Source organism: Pituophis catenifer, unplaced genomic scaffold (genome assembly GCF_029215685.1).
Source record: "Pituophis catenifer annectens isolate HBS135680 unplaced genomic scaffold, rPitCat1.0.hap2 SCAF_13, whole genome shotgun sequence".
Classification (NCBI taxonomy): Eukaryota; Metazoa; Chordata; class Lepidosauria; order Squamata; family Colubridae; genus Pituophis; species Pituophis catenifer.
Window position 1 is genome coordinate 22,938,610 of NW_027256893.1, and position 16,006 is coordinate 22,954,615.

The 16,006-nt window shown below is 41.9% G+C and overlaps 1 protein-coding gene across 1 annotated transcript in view; it reads left to right on the forward strand.

The window, feature by feature from the left end:
• CDH13 (cadherin 13) overlaps nucleotides 1-16,006 on the forward strand; it is a 443,006-nt gene that overhangs the window by 348,597 nt on the left and 78,403 nt on the right. The gene's annotated exons all lie outside the window — the stretch shown is intronic.

A 16,006-nucleotide genomic window follows, 5' to 3' on the forward strand; every position in this document is an offset into this window, starting at 1 on the left:
AAATCAGAGCAAAATCCATTTACAATACATCAGCCCTTTGATCTGTGGCATGATGAGATATTGTGAACTGAAAAGTATTCTTTTGAGGTCTTTAAGCCAAGAATGCAAGCAGTTGTCATGTATCCTCTAAAATCAGATGGGCTTGCACTGCCGTTGAACTCTAACAAGCCCTTGAGTATTAGATGACGTGGTGATGGGAAGGATTTATAACGTAGGTAGGAAAAAACTTGGTGGAAGGGTAGATGCTACATCTTCCTCTCACCTCCTTTTCTATCTCACATTCTATTACCGGCTTTTATCCTCCTCCTCCTCCTCCTTCTCCGCTGTTACTTTCCCACCAAAGGTGGCAGTTCTGTGGGCGTGGCATGGTGGGCATGGTGTGGCTTGGTGGGTGTGGCTTGGTGGGCATGGCAGGGGAAGGATGCTGCAAAATCTCCATTCCTACCGCACTCCAGGGGAAGGATTCTGCAAAATCCCCATTCCCTCCCCACTCCTGCGGGACGGATATTGCAAAATCTCCATTCCCACCCCACTCTGGAGCCAGCCAAAGGTGGTATTTGCTGGTTCTCCGAACTACTCAAAATTTCCACTACTGGTTCTACAGAACCTGTCGGAACCTGCTGGATTTCACCCCTGCCTTGACACCAAACGTGAGATGTGGTGCCTCCCAACCTTGCTTTCTTGTATGAGTATTTTTAACAGAGTCCAGTGGCTGTTAGACTACCTGGCAAATATTCTCCCTGGTCGGGGGAAGAGAAGGTCATCCATCAATGTTCCTCATAATGAGCTGGTCCACGAGAAGGTTTTTGCTGTAGACCGAAATGGCAAAAGCCTGGAATGAGCGAGAAATTCCATCTCCACCTGCAGATAAATGGCATAGAAGGGTAGAGAGAATGCTCACCTGATTCATGTAATGTTGTCAATACAATCTCGCTCTGGCACCAAACAAACTCATTTACCACACAAGAGACAGTCATTATTGTGCTCCCCTCACTTTCCTGGATGTTTAGTGCTTGGCTTGGCTGGATGTTCCCATTATTTGAACATGATGTTTCTCTCGGTGTGCGTCTCTGCCTAGTGCCTTTCTTTCTGTAAAGCTTGCCTTGGGGATCACTCTACCGTGAGCCTCATACAAAAAAGAATCCTTTGGATGGCCACCAGGTTAGCTGAACTACTCAGATCTCCTTCTATTGTCTGGAAGCATCTATTTGAAACCTTGTGCTGGTTTGAGAGAGTCTGCAAACAAGATATCTGTCTCCAGTTTGAGACCCATCTTAGAAGGCTGTTCCAGAATGCTTGCTCTGTAGGCATCCTCCAAATAATGTTTCACACACACACACACACACACACACACACACACACACACTCATACACACACACACACACACACAAATTAATGCAAATGCCAAAATTTCAAGGTTTTGAGATGTAAGTAAAAAGATGTTGAGACTCTAGAAAGAGTGCAGAGAAGAGCAACAAAGATGATTAGGAGACTAAAATGATTAGAAGGCTAAAACATATGAAGAATGGTTTCAGGAACTGGGTATGTCTAGTTTGATTAAAAGAAGGACTAGGGGAGACATGATAGCAGTGTTCTAGTATCTCAGGGGCTGCCACAAAGAAGAGGGAGTCAAGCTATTCTCCAAAGCACCTGAAGGCAGGACAAGAATCAATGGGTGGAAACTGATCAAGGAGAGAAGCAACTTAGAACTAAGGAGAAATTCCCTGACAGTCAGAACAATTAATCCGTGGAACAACTTGCCTCCAGAACTTGTGAATGCTCCAACACTGGAAGTTTTTAAAGAAGAGGTTGGATAACCATTTGTCTGAAGTGGTGTAGAGTTTCCTGCCTAAGCAGGGGGTTGGACTAGAAGACCTCCACAGTCTCTTTCAACTCTGTTAATCTTGTCTAGTCTAGTCTAGTCTGAGATCCCCAAGTTGCTGTGAATGTCTAAGCTGGAGATTTTCTGGAGAATTTCAAGGGAATGCAACAATGGTTGTAAGTGTGAAAAATGGTCATAAATCAGTGCCGTTGTAACTTTGAACTGTCACTAGATGAACTGTTATAAGTCAAGGACTGCCTGTGCTTTCTCTAGTTCCTTCTTGCAGGCCCAGGGTATTTATTGCAGAACTTCCAATGCACCAATATCCTTAGACTAAATCCTCGTATAAAAGCCTCTTTCCTTTTTTGTGCTCAACAAGACGTTTGACTCGGCATCTTGCTTATGTTGATGGCAGGGGGAAAAGACTAATGCTAGTTATAGCGGTGAAACGCTCCAATTCCTTTCCTTTTTTAAAAAGAAAAGCTTCCCACCTATAGAGATGTAGCTAGAGATAGCTACATCCAAAGGCAAATCACCCACTGTGCCCATACATATTCAGAGGACTATAACAGGGATTTGTGACAGTAGCACGCAGCAGCATGTCTTCCAAATGGAATGAAAAGAAGTAAAAAGCATATAAGAGAGAGAGAGAGAGAGGGAGAGAGAGAGGGAGAGGGAGAGAGGGAAAGAGAGGAGGAGAGAGTGGGAGGGGAAGGGGGGAGGGCGAGAGAGGAGGAGAGGGGGGGGAGAGGGAGAGAGAGAGGGAGAGAGAGACAGAGGGAGAGGGAAAGAGGGAGAGAGAGAGGAAGAGAGAGGGAGAGGGGGAGAGGGAGAGGGAGGGGAGAGGGGGAGGAGGGGGGGAGAGAGAGACAAAGGGAGAGGGAGAGAGAGAGAGGGAGGGCGAGAGGGAGAGGGAGAGAGGGGGAGAGAGAGAATGCTAAATAATCCTTGGTGCATATTTTTACTATAAATGCACAGAGGCTCAGGGAGGGTGAAAAACAGGTCTATCAGAAGTTCAGGAAGGCCAGAAACGGGCCCATTTCCAGCCTCCAGAGGGCCTCTGAAGCCTGGGGAGGCTGTTTTCGTCCTCCTGGAGGCTCAAGGAAAGCCTCCGGAGCCCAGGGAGGGCAAAAATGCCCCCCCCCCCCGCCGTGGTGCAGGAGGCTGACTAGGCCACGCCCACCATGGCCACACCCACCCAGAAACCGGGCAGAAAACCCCTTGATAAAATTTTTGAAGCCCACCCCTGCACACACTTCTGGACTCTCTCTGCTCTCCATTAAATTTTTTTGTAGCAGGTTTTTTTTTTTTTTTTTTGCAAAATTGAAATACCATGAATTAGAAAGCTGCAAAATATGACTTAAAATTCTGGGCACTGGGAGGAAGGGAAGGAAAAACTCATCTCTTTTCAGTCTCTTTCTTGTAATGCTTCTTTTTGAAAACCTTTCCTTTGATTTCAGCGTGGAATAATCCAACCCTCCTGTTTGCCTCTTTAGACTCCTGAAATTCCCCTGCTTCAGAGCAATAAATTCTATTCTTTTATTTTTGCCGTGGTCCTCTTAAGTCTCTGGAGAATAATGTATCTTTCGGTGACAATCAGCTTGATGAAAAACCTTCCCCCTTTCAGAGCAGAGTCCCATTATTTTGGAACCAACAGGTATTTGCATTCCTCTCAGGTTCTCTTTGTCTGCAGCAGCCACACAGACAAATAGACTAGTGTCCGATGCCATTATGGAATACGCACTTACGGCCTCTATGATCTTGGTGGGCTTATAAATAAATCATGCTGAGGACGGCGAGATGCACCAGGGCTTTAGGGAGGTGAAGAGCAGCCCTCTTTCTTCTAGCCCAAGCTTCTTCTCATTCCGGACTCAGAGCAATTTCTAGGTTTTGCATTCCTGGTGTAAATGGATCAGCACCTGGAGAAACACATGAGATCGTTATGGATGAAGGTCCACCAAAGGGAGAAAAAATTAAACTGCTATAATTGCTCTCGAGCAATTGCAAGTGGTAGGATTTGGGAGCTAATCTGAATCTAAAAGGATCATTTGTTGTTGTTGTTAGTTGCGAAGTCATGTCCGACTCATCGCGATCCCATGGACAACGTTCCTCCAGGCCTTCCTGTCCTCTACCATCCCTCAGAGTCCATTTAAGCTCACGCCGACTGCTTCAGTGATTCCATCCAGCCACCTCGTTCTCTGCTGTCCCATTCTTCTTTTGCCCTCAGTCTTTCCCAGCATTAGGCTCTTCTCCAGGGAGTCCTTCCTTCTCATTAGTGGCCAAAGTATTTGAGTTTCATCTTCAGGATCTGGCCTTCTAAAGAGCAGTCAGGGTTGATCTCCTCTAGGGCTGACTGGTTTGATTGCCTTGCAGTCCAAGGGACTCGCAGGAGTCTTCTCCAGCACCAGAGTTCCAAGGTCTCAATTCTTTGGCACTCAGCCTTTCTTATGGTCCAAATCCATTTTCTTATTCATTGTAATGATTTAACTTTCAATGCCCAATGTTTTAATGTTTCTAATTTTTAAATTGTTTTGTTCTGTTATTTGGGCATTGTACATTGACCAAAGTCATTTGCTAGTCAGATGGGCAACAAGTAAATTTAATAAATAAATAAATAATGATAATAATAAATAAGATTTGTCTTCCTTCTGGTACAACAGATTGGGCAGAGATTTCATTCATTCATTCATTCATTCATTCATTCATTCATTCATTCATTCCCATATTTGCTTCCTTGTTAGCTTTCTTGCTCATTCATTTGTTTAAATTATCTTACCTTTTTATTTCTTACCTTGCTATGATGGAAGGAATCTATTTTAATACAGATTCTTGATGGCAGAGAACGAAATTTTAATACCTTCCTAAAGAAACTAATTTTTGAATGCAAATTTACAGGCTGCGAGAGAAATTTTCTGAAACTCATTGGCTGGTCTCTGGTTTCTGGATATTTCTGCAACTGCAAATGTCAATTCTGCCAATTGCCATATTGTCCGTCAAGCAGCTGATTAATATTTTGGTCAGAACCCCCAAACAGAAGGGCTTATCTCTCTGGCTTTTATTTGGCCAATTCTTTCTCATCGGAGATAATTTGGAAAAGTCTTCAGTTTATTTGATCGCTCAGGCACGAGATCAAACAGAACCAGAACAAGAGGGTTGCGTGTGCTGGCTGGAATTAAATAAATATAGCCAACATCTGAGACAAAAATCTATCTGTATTTCAGAAGCTGTCAGAATGAAAAATGAGGCTGTGAGTTTGGCCTTTTAAAAAAAATAATTTATTTTAAAGAACTACATACACATACATTTCTTGGAAAGGAGGGTTGACTTAACTTCAAGGAGAAAGGTATAAGGCCAGCTCTTATTGTTTTTCCCTAGATCTTGAATGGCACTTTTTCTGATGCTTTTATATCTCCAAAGAATGACAAAGGGGTGCTTGTCATTCTCTTAAACACAATAAATCCCCAAGAGTTTTTGATGAGTATTAATGAACCCGCCATGAAGAACAAGCCAGGTTCTTAAGATATGGTATTCTCTAAGTGCCTTCCTTGCCATTCCTGCTGAATAAATAAATAAATAGAGATTCGGGATATTCAAAGTTGATTGGAGAAGAAGCTTTTCTTTCAACGGGGAACTAATTTTGGTGACCATTTAATGACATGGTAGGTTTCTTATTTCTGGAATTGACATAACCAGCCTTGGGAATTCTGGGCAACTTCACACACTGTCAAGTTTCCAAGGTTGAGAAACACTGTTCTAGGCCAAGGGAAAATGCACTATTTCTGACATATTCTTTGCCCAAACCAGCTGCTCTTTTCTCAGAGAGGGAAAAGGATTCATCTGGAGCTTATTGGTTTTCATTTTCTGGATTGATGGTGCGGTGGCTATGAAATGATAAGCCGAGTCAGAGACCGAAGTCACATCTAGGAAATCCACCATCTGCTTCTCCGAAACAGATCGGCTGCCCTTGGCATTTCGCAGAAGAGATTTCTTCATGTTGTTCATCTTAAAAAAGCTTCGCTGCCTTTGGAATTTAAATAATGCAATGCTTTATAACCGGTACTTCCCACTGTATTATTTGTTAGTGCCTTAACCAATGAGGCAGATAATCCAAGGCCATTAAGCTTTCCATATGAAGAATTGGAATATACTTACAAGGCCAGGAAATGCTGGAGTTCGGGTTTTGTTTCCTTGGGAACACATGATGGCCTCTTCCACTACACAGGTTTGATACCGACATAAGTTTTTTTTTTTAATGAAATGTTATAATGACATGGATAAAAACTAATACAAACTAAAAAAAAAACCCTAACCCTAAAGAAAAATAGAAGGGGCAGACAAGAAAAATAGGGAAAAAAAATACGAAAGAACAAGAACAAAAAAAGAATTTCGATCTGGTTCCCTCTAGTGTCCAGCCTTCAAAGTCACACCCTATCATATATTTTTTTTAAAAAAAAGTTTGAAACAAAAACATTTCCCCACAGGAAGGATTCCTAAAAATAATTCCAAACTGTTATTTCGAATCCATCTGGATCCTTAGTCTATTTGTACAATAGCTTTCCAAAATCAGTGTTCTAAGCAACGGTCCACTCACCAGTTCTTCATTCTTCTACATTTGTCCCCTTGGTGGAGCCATCTTTAATTCAACATTTCCTTCCCTGGAAGTCAATTCTGACATGGGCTGAAGGTTTTCTTTATAGATCCGCCATGTAAATATCAAGATTTACTTTGGATTACAATTATATATTATTTATTTTTATTATTTATTTATATCTCGCCTTTATTATGTTTTTTATAACATAAAGCATAATATAACATAAAGAGGACGTATTGAATATTCTTTTTTCCTACAATTTTCCCCACAACAGCAAACCTGGCTAGGAGAGAAGTACTGGCCCAAAGTCACCCAGCTGGTTTCATAGTAAAGTAGGACTAGAACTCACCGTCTCCTGGTGATTGGCCCAAAGTCCCCCAACTATCTTTCCTGCCTAAGGTGAGACTAGAACTCATAGTCTCCCGATGATTGGCCCAAAGTTACTCAGCTGGCTTTCATGCCTAAGGCAAAACTAGAACACCCCGTCTCCTGATGATTGGCCCAAAGCCAACTTTCATGGCTATGGTGGGATTAGAACTCATGGTCTCCTAGTTTCTAGCCTGGTGCCTTAACCACTAGACCAAACTGCCTCTCTATGTATGATATAGATAACAATGAGTTCTATCCAGCCTCTTTCTAAAATGAACTGTTTTGATCTCACTTCCAAAAACTATGACTTGGAGTGCAGTACCCAATACCCTTTGGTTTTAATTCTTTAAAAATGCATATTTTAGAGTTAAAATGCACAGAACATGCTTAGCCAAGCCAGTCAAAGGCATAGCCACCGCATTTTAAAACCATCTCGACACTGGAAAAGCTAAAGGCATGGTTAGTTTTTTGCAACCCAGTTTACGGCTGCAACTGAGTCAATTCGACACTCACATTGTGTGTCGGGCACGGGGCTCCAGCCAATATTTTAGAATAAATGTATATTTTAGAGAGAAATGTGCACCAAGGCGTGTAATTTATAACGAGAATTATATTGAGAAGACTGCAGTTTTTCATATGTTTTTGTAACCGAAAATTGATGCATAAATGGGATGGAAACAGACTTCAGAGTGAATAAATATATGCAACAATAGTAAGAACTACTAATAGACCCATTTCTCCATTCCTATTAAGGTAGCCAAGTTCCCCATTTTTATGAGCAAATCAGCATTCATTCTTTCTTGCTTACCCATAATAAGAAATGTGCGACATTCCCCTAGCAAAAGATATTTTCAAATATGCACAATCCTCAGCTAGTTGGCTAAGCTACATTCAAAGGCAACAGATCCAGAAGCAAACCAGCCCAGAAAAATGTACAAAAATAGGAACTTTGGCAAACAATTAGTGGACATTAATGGAGAACAAATGCTGGACATTCTGGATCACAGATGTTTTGTGATAGTGGTAGATTTTGGTGTTTCCCATGCAACCCCAGGCAGATGGTATATCTTATCTGCATGCCAATTAACTCATCAATTAATCTGTTAAATGGGCATAAATCATATTTATCTGTGCTGCACGATGTTGCCCAGTTCAATTAATTAATCTTCTCAACAGGCTTTGGGATCCGAAGATGAAAGTGCAAGATAACAAAAAAAATAATAATGAATGAGATTAATAAGCCAAAGATATCTCTCAAGGTATACAGCAATATATTTTGAGCTTCTAATTGCTGTTGAATTTTGGAGCAGATGGTGGTGGCAAAAAGCCATTTCTGTGGTATAATAGGAAAGAGTCTATAACTCAGGATGGTGAAACTATGACTTCTACATGTCAAGGTGGTCTTTTGGTAATTGAAGAAGTTAATAAAAGGGGATGTTTTCAAAAATATACCAACTTTTACATGGCAGGGAACTTCTAATTCACTTTTCACAGGATGTGTGACGTGACGTCGATTCCCATCTGACCATGTGCATTGACTTCCTTTGATAATGCCTCTGAAAAGTCACCGGATGATACATTGGTTGGGTTTAGAGCTCAGGGAAAGTCTTCTTTGTTTTAACCTGGTTTCATTAAAGGATTACAATATCTGGGTCCATACATAATAATAAGCCAAATCCGAAGACATACACAAAAACCAGAAAACATAACTGGTATGACATGCAAACTTGGTCCTTGGGATTCGTCTTTGGCAAGCCATCCAACTTGCAAGCCATTGCTTGGATCAGTAACAAAGGGGTGATCAATATGTATGACATGTGTGTGTGTGTGTGTGTGTGTGTGTGTGTGTGAGAGAGAGAGAGAGAGAGAGAGAGAGAGAGAGAGAGAGAGAGAGAGAGAGAGGGAGAGAGAGAGAGAGAGAGAGAGAGAGGGAGAGAGAGAGAGAGAGAGAGAGAGAGAGGGTTGCAAGCAGGGGTGAAATTCAGCAGGTTCTGACAGGTTCTGGAGAACCGGTAGCGGAAATTTTGAGTAGTTCAGAAAACCGGCAAATACCACCTCTGGTTGGCCCCAGAGTGGGGAGGGAATGGGGATTTTGCAGTATCCTTCCCCTGGAGTGAGGTGGGAATGGAGATTTTGCAGTATCCTTCCCCTGTCATGCCCACCAAGCCACACCCACAGAACCGGTAGTAAAAAAAATTGAATTACAGTGCTCGCTTTGGCAGCACATATACTAAAATTGGAACGATACAAAAAATTTGAATTCTACCACTGGTTCCAAGTAACACCCCTACAAAAAAAGACTCCGCAGCTAGAAGTTCCTCAAAGTTCCATTTTATTAGAGATGTCATATTGGCACATCTGGGAAAACCCAAATCTGAAAGCTTCCAGGTTTTCCCCACCCAAAAGAAAGTCCAAGTCCCTTCCCTTTGCACCCTTATGTCCATCACATGGTCCAATAATCGAAGCACCGTCCCAACTGGAGATGCCTCCCAGTTAGGTGTACCTGTATTTATTTTGGGGTGGCCTTCTGTGTTTTTTGTTGTCCTGTTCCATACTAAAGAAAAGGAGAATGCCGTCTCTTCGAATTCTTCATCTTTAGTCTGCAAATGATTGTCTGATTTTAATAAGTTAATAAGCATATGCTAAAAATGTTACATGCCGTCATTTCAGTAATTATGTTCTCATATTGATAAGCAGGACTGAACGGACTGATTAAACGTTCTCTGAAAGCACTAATTTTCAAGAGGTTTTGCTGCCTGTATTTAGTGAACTGATTATTTTATCCCGTGCCTTCCAGTCTCTTTTTCTTTTGAGCTCAAGTTTAGAATGTGAACTCAGCAATTATGTTCACACCACTGGCTTGCTTGGCTCAAAATGACCTAAATGGAGGGCCTCTGAGCATCTTCAGAAAAGAAAATTGTGTTTTCTGAGCATCTGCAGAAAAGAAAATTGTGTTTTCTGAGCATCTGCAGAAAAGAAAGCTGTGTTAAACAACTTTCTCGTTATTATGTACTATTCAAAAAATATGGGATTTGTAAATAAAGTACAAATCTTTTGTGGGAATTCAGAAAGAATGATGGTCGAAATGTATTTCCCATATTTCTTATTGCACAGTTTAGGACAAATCCTATATTCTAATGATTAATAATCAATGTCCATTGTATTTAAATCACATTAAAGAGAGAAAAATGGCTAAAGTGTTAGAAATGTTAGAAAAAGTATTCCAAAGGAATCTATATCATTTGTCTGAAATGGTCTAGGGCAGGGGTGAAATCTACTTACCTTCCCTACCGGTTCGGAAGTGCACGCACCGTGCACGCATCCTCACTCCATGCGCAGGCAGACCCACTACGCATTCGCAAACCCTTCTGCGCATGCCCAGAGGTTAAAAAACAGGTTACTTCCTGGTTAAAACCAGGAAGTAATGACAACTGGGCAGGTGGGCAGAGCCTCGCGCTGTCATCGCTACCGGTTCTCTGAACCACCCACCGCCATCGCTATCGGTTCGGCTGAACCGGTCTGAACCGGTAGCATTTCACCCCTGGTCTAGGGTCTCCTGCTTGAGCAGGTTGGACCAGAAGACCTCCAAAGTCTCTTCCAGCTCTATTCTGATTGATTAATTGAATCCAGCTAAGCTGCAAACTTTCTGTTTTCAATCAGTTGCATGACTCTTACTCGTTTTGTAAAAGAAGCAATGTGGTGTTGTACGGTTGCCAGATTAGATCTATTTGTAAAAAGCCACTCCCAAACTTAACCTGAAATCAGACATTCCCTTAATGGCACTCACTCTTTCTTGCCAAAGTCAGATGGAAAGTGCTAAAAATGGTTAAGTTACATTTTGAATCAGACTTACTTCTTTTCAGTTCTGGATCGGGAACCAATGGTGGGGCACATGTCCTCAACACTGAAATTTGGTAACAGGAAAAACTTCTTCGTTAGTTGATGCGGCCTTCCCGGATCTCAGGTTCTCTGTTGGACTTTGAGGGTTATGAACAGGATCTTCGCTGTTCCTAGCCCTGCACGATTCATTGCCACGCCAATGATTAAAGCATGCAAAATTCCACGAACGCTCCCATCAATCAAGGAGCATTTGTACAAAAGTGATGGCTTACTTCCACTAAGCCTGTGATTTTCTAAGTTTGCATGTGCATCTACATGCATCCTCGGTGTAATTGAAAATCCATTTTATGCGATCTTACATCTGATACGGAATTAGATCAGTTTATGCTCCCAGAGAATGACCCAGCAAATTCATAAATGCATCCACTAGAATTATATTTTGTCTATGGGCAAAGATGCTATCATTTACTGATTCATTACACGCTCAAAAGAATGCTTGATTTTAGAAAGTTACCTGGAATTATTACTGTCAGTTGCATGGTAAACGGAGATAAGCTTTAAAAAAAAGAAGAAAAAATTATGGGGGATGAAACCTGAAGAAGTAAAAGGAACTCTGATTGCAACCTTAGATGGCTTGATTTGCTCAGCGTATATGGTTCAGAATTGTAAATATAAAGAGAGTCTCTTCAAAGACTTTGTGGGAGCACAATGCTGAATTTTTTTCCCCTTCATTATTGAGTTAGTTATCTCTTTTAATTACATTCCTATTCTGGAAGACAGGATTCAAGCTGATAAATATGTCGATTGTGCCTTGGATTCAGAGGACTCCTGAATTAAATCAGAGTGATTGAAGATTTGTCAAATGTTGTAATGCAAATCAAGTCCTCCCAAAAAGGCGGGAACAGTTTGGTGACAAAGACCGTTCACCAAATATATATATATATATATATATATATATATATATATATATATATATATATATATATATATATATATATATGTAGGTCTTTGGTTATTCGGGTCTTGTCCCACGTAAAATTGAAGGTTTCTTGGCGACGTTTCGATGAAGTCTCATTCGTCATCTTCAGGCTGGTGTTCTCGGCTTCGTGCTTCCAGGAGCAATGTGAGATCGCAGCTGTCTCTTCCTTTTAACTGCTAGTGGGGGTGTGAGCTGATTGGGTGGGGACTTGGCTGTGCTCTGATTGGATGGGGGGTTGGTTGTGCTCTGATTGGCTGGGGGTGTGTTCTGTTTGGGTGGGGGCTTGGTTGTGCTCAGCTTAGTCTGAGTTGCAGGGGGATTTGAGCTGGTGAGCTGCGTTGTTGTTGTTTGGCTTCGTGTTTGTGGCCGTGCGAGCTCTTCATGGTGGGTGTCAGTCTGCTTCATGTATGGATTGGAGGGGTTTAAAGTGGCTAATGATGCAGCTGCGGTCTGGCTTCTGGTCCTTGGTCGTGGCTCATTATCAGTGTGGGTTTGAGTCTGCTTTCTGCGTGGATGTGTGGTGGTGACATCCTGTGTGGCTCTCGTGAGTGTGGGTCTGGTGTCATTCACGAGAGCCACACAGGATGTCACCACCACACATCCACGCAGAAAGCAGACTCAAACCCACACTGATAATGAGCCACGACCAAGGACCAGAAGCCAGACCGCAGCTGCATCATTAGCCACTTTAAACCCCTCCAATCCATACATGAAGCAGACTGACACCCACCATGAAGAGCTTGCACGGCCACAAACACGAAGCCAAACAACAACAACGCAGCTCACCAGCTCAAATCCCCCTGCAACTCAGACTAAGCTGAGCACAACCAAGCCCCCACCCAAACAGAACACACCCCCAGCCAATCAGAGCACAACCAACCCCCCATCCAATCAGAGCACAGCCAAGTCCCCACCCAATCAGCTCACACCCCCACTAGCAGTTAAAAGGAAGAGACAGCTGCGATCTCACATTGCTCCTGGAAGCACGAAGCCGAGAACACCAGCCTGAAGATGACGAATGAGACTTCGTCGAAACGTCGCCAAGAAACCTTCAATTTTACGTGGGACAAGACCCGAATAACCAAAGACCTACATACAAACACCCGCGAAAACCTGAGAAAACATATATATATATATATATATATATATATATATATATATATATATATATATATATATATATGGCAACCCCTCTTCCTATTTCCATTTCCCTGTTAATTGTATGGCATCTGTCTTGTGGAAATTGTCATGAGCAATGCACACAAACAAGCTACAGATTTTGTGCATTGTGGTGATGAAATACAGTGAGGATGGGGGGGGACCACAAGGAAGGAGATTGATACAACATATTAGGAGATCAGAAGTCCATTTAACAGAATAACTGTTTTGGGAGAGACCTTGGAAGTCTTCTAGTCTAAACCTCTGCTCAAGCAGGAAACCCTATAGCATTTCAGACAAATGGCTGTCCAATCTCTTCTTAAAATCCTCCAGGAATGGAGCACCCACAACTTCTGGAGGCAAGTTGTTCCACTAGTTAATTGATATCACTGTCAGGAAATTTCTCATCAGATCTAGGTTGGTTCTCTCCTTGATTAGTTTCTGTCCACTGCTTCTTGTTCTGCCTTCTGATACCTCAGCATGAATATCTCATTAGATGATGAATGGCTAATGGAACTAAGTATTAACTATAGTTTATTCCAATAATAACCTGAGGGCAGGACAAGAAGCAACGGGTGGAAACCAGTCAAGGAGAGAAGCAACCTAGAACTAAGGAGAAATTTCCTGACAGCGAGAACAATTAACCAGTGGAACTGCTTGCCTCCAGAAGTTGTAAATGCTCCAACACTGGAAGTTTTTAAGAAGAGATTGGACAACCCTTTGTCTGAAATGGTGTAGGGTTTCCTGCCTAAGCAGGGGGTTGGACTAGAAGACCTCCAAGGCCCCTTCCAACTCTGTTACTTCTATTCTATTCTATTCTATTCTATTCTATTCTATTCTATTCTATTCTATTCTATTCTATTCCATTCCATTCCATTCCATTCCATTCCATTCCATTCTAAAATTTAATTTAATCTCAATTTAATTTAAGCCTCAATTTAATCTCCATACTACCTAGGGATAGGACAAGAAGCATTGAGTGGAATCTCATCAGAGGGAGATCCCACTGGAAATAAGGCGCTCCTGACGTACTACAACTCCCGTTATTCCTCGCAGTTGAACAGGCTGCAGTTTCTTCGATCCTACACCGCTTAGTAAAAATGTAGCAGGTGGTAGGATAACATTTTGGGGCCAAGTTGTCTGCTTCTTCAAGGAATCAGAACAGTACAGGTAGTCCTTGACTTATGACCACAATTGAGCCCAAAATTTATGTTGTTAAGTGAGACATTTGTTAAGACAGTTTTCTCCCATAAGTGAGTCACTGCAGCTGATAAGTTAGTTATCCAGTTGTTAAGTCAAAGCTGACTTCCCCATTGACTTTGCCTGTCCAAAGGTCTCAAAAGGGGATCACATGACCCCAGGGCACAGCAACAGTCATAAGTATGAACCAGTTGCCAAGCATCTAAATGTGGATCACATGACCATGGGCATGCTGCAACGGTCGTAACTGTGAAAAAATGGTCATAAGTCACATTTTTCAGTGCAGTTGTAACCTTGAAGGGTGACTAAATCAACTGTTGTAAGTCGAGGACTACCTGAAGTTAAAAATATGTGCAGGCATGCAAAAAAAAAATGTTTAGGGTTGAAGATTCAGATTCAAGGGAGAAAACTTTTCTTTTTTGGCCACGCCAGAAAGTAATATTATAAAGGTCGAGGTAGAAATGTATTACTACTCCATGGCTGATTTGTTTTGCAAATTAGCACTGGTGGTCAAAATGCCCAGAAAATGCTATTACTGAAAATTTCCTGGCAGTTCCATTTTCAGTGGATAAAATCACAGAGGTGATTTTGAAAATTAGTGCTGTAAGCTGTAAAACATTTTGCAATCCCCTCTTACATTTTGGGGTTGGCTTTTTCTACCCTTCAAGAGGAATGTTACAGGGCGTTATAACTTCAAGGTGTTTTCTTTTCCGTGAAGATTGAAGCTGTCGTTTTTTCATATTCCACACTCCTCTAAACATTATGATTGGGCAGGGGGGGGGGGAGGAAGAAGCATTTTGGTGGCATATCTATGAAGCTTTTAATATCCTACATGCCTCGGGGCATCCTGTTAAATGACTCTCAGCAGTTTACAAACGGATCATCTTCAGGTGATTTCCAGAGTTCTCTAGCTTAGCTTGAGTTGCTTAAAAATGTTGGGAGTTCAGATCTACATACTGTCAGGGTTCCAAGTAACACCCCCAACGAAAGAAAACTCCGAGGCTTGAGTTTCCTCAAAGTTACATTTTATTAAGGTAAAGGTAAAGGTTCCCCTCGCACATATGTGCAAATCGTTCCCGACTCTAGGGGGAGGTGCTCATCTCCGTTTCAAAGCCGAAGAGCCAGCGCTGTCCAAAGATGTCTCCGTGTTCATGTGGCCAGCATGACTCAATGCCAAAGGCACACGGAACGCTGTTATCTTCCCACCAAAGTGGTCCCTATTTTTCTACTTGCATTTTTTTTACGTGCTTTCGAACTGCTAGGTTGGCAGAAGCTGGGACAAGTAACGGGAGCTCACCCCATTACGCGGCACTAGGGATTCAAACCGCCAACCTTTCAATCGACAAGCTTAGTGTCTTAGTCACTGAGCCACCGCGTCCTTTTACCTTTTATTAGAGATGTCATATTGGCTGACTCTGAAGGGCGATGTTGGCAGCGTGGAAGCTTCCAGCCTAATATGGCCTCTCTCAGTAGCTCCCTGTGAATTTTGCAGCACCAAGTTTGAGAAAAATAAAACGGTCCTGAAAGAGGAGGCAAAGAAGATCCAAGCCCTAAATCTCTGGACTAGAAGGTATCAGATGTGGTGATGTTGCAATATCACATAAGGGAGAAGAAATCAATTCAGAATGAGGCCGCTACTTTCTGAGCAAGAAATTGACAACTTTCGGAATTAATTCATTTTGCTTTTGATGGCATCGTCAAGAGCAAAGATTAGGCTGTCTTATTTCCCCATATCCTAGAGAACCCATCCACTATAAACAAAGCTGATCTAATGCTAAGAGGAGGGATAATAACCTTAATGATCAGACATTAAATCATGATTCATCTGATGGCTCATTTATCAGCTCCAGCTCTGTCCAAACCCAGCACTGTCAAAGGAACTCGTATAATTACAACAGAGAAACCTTTAATTATCCCATAAATTTGCTTGTTGTCATTTAGCTGGCTGCAGGGCTGGCATTAGCGATGGTCTCAACAAAATCAAACCAAAAAGAAAAAGAAAAAGAGGATAGGAGAAATATGTAACCTATTTGCAACATTTTCCTG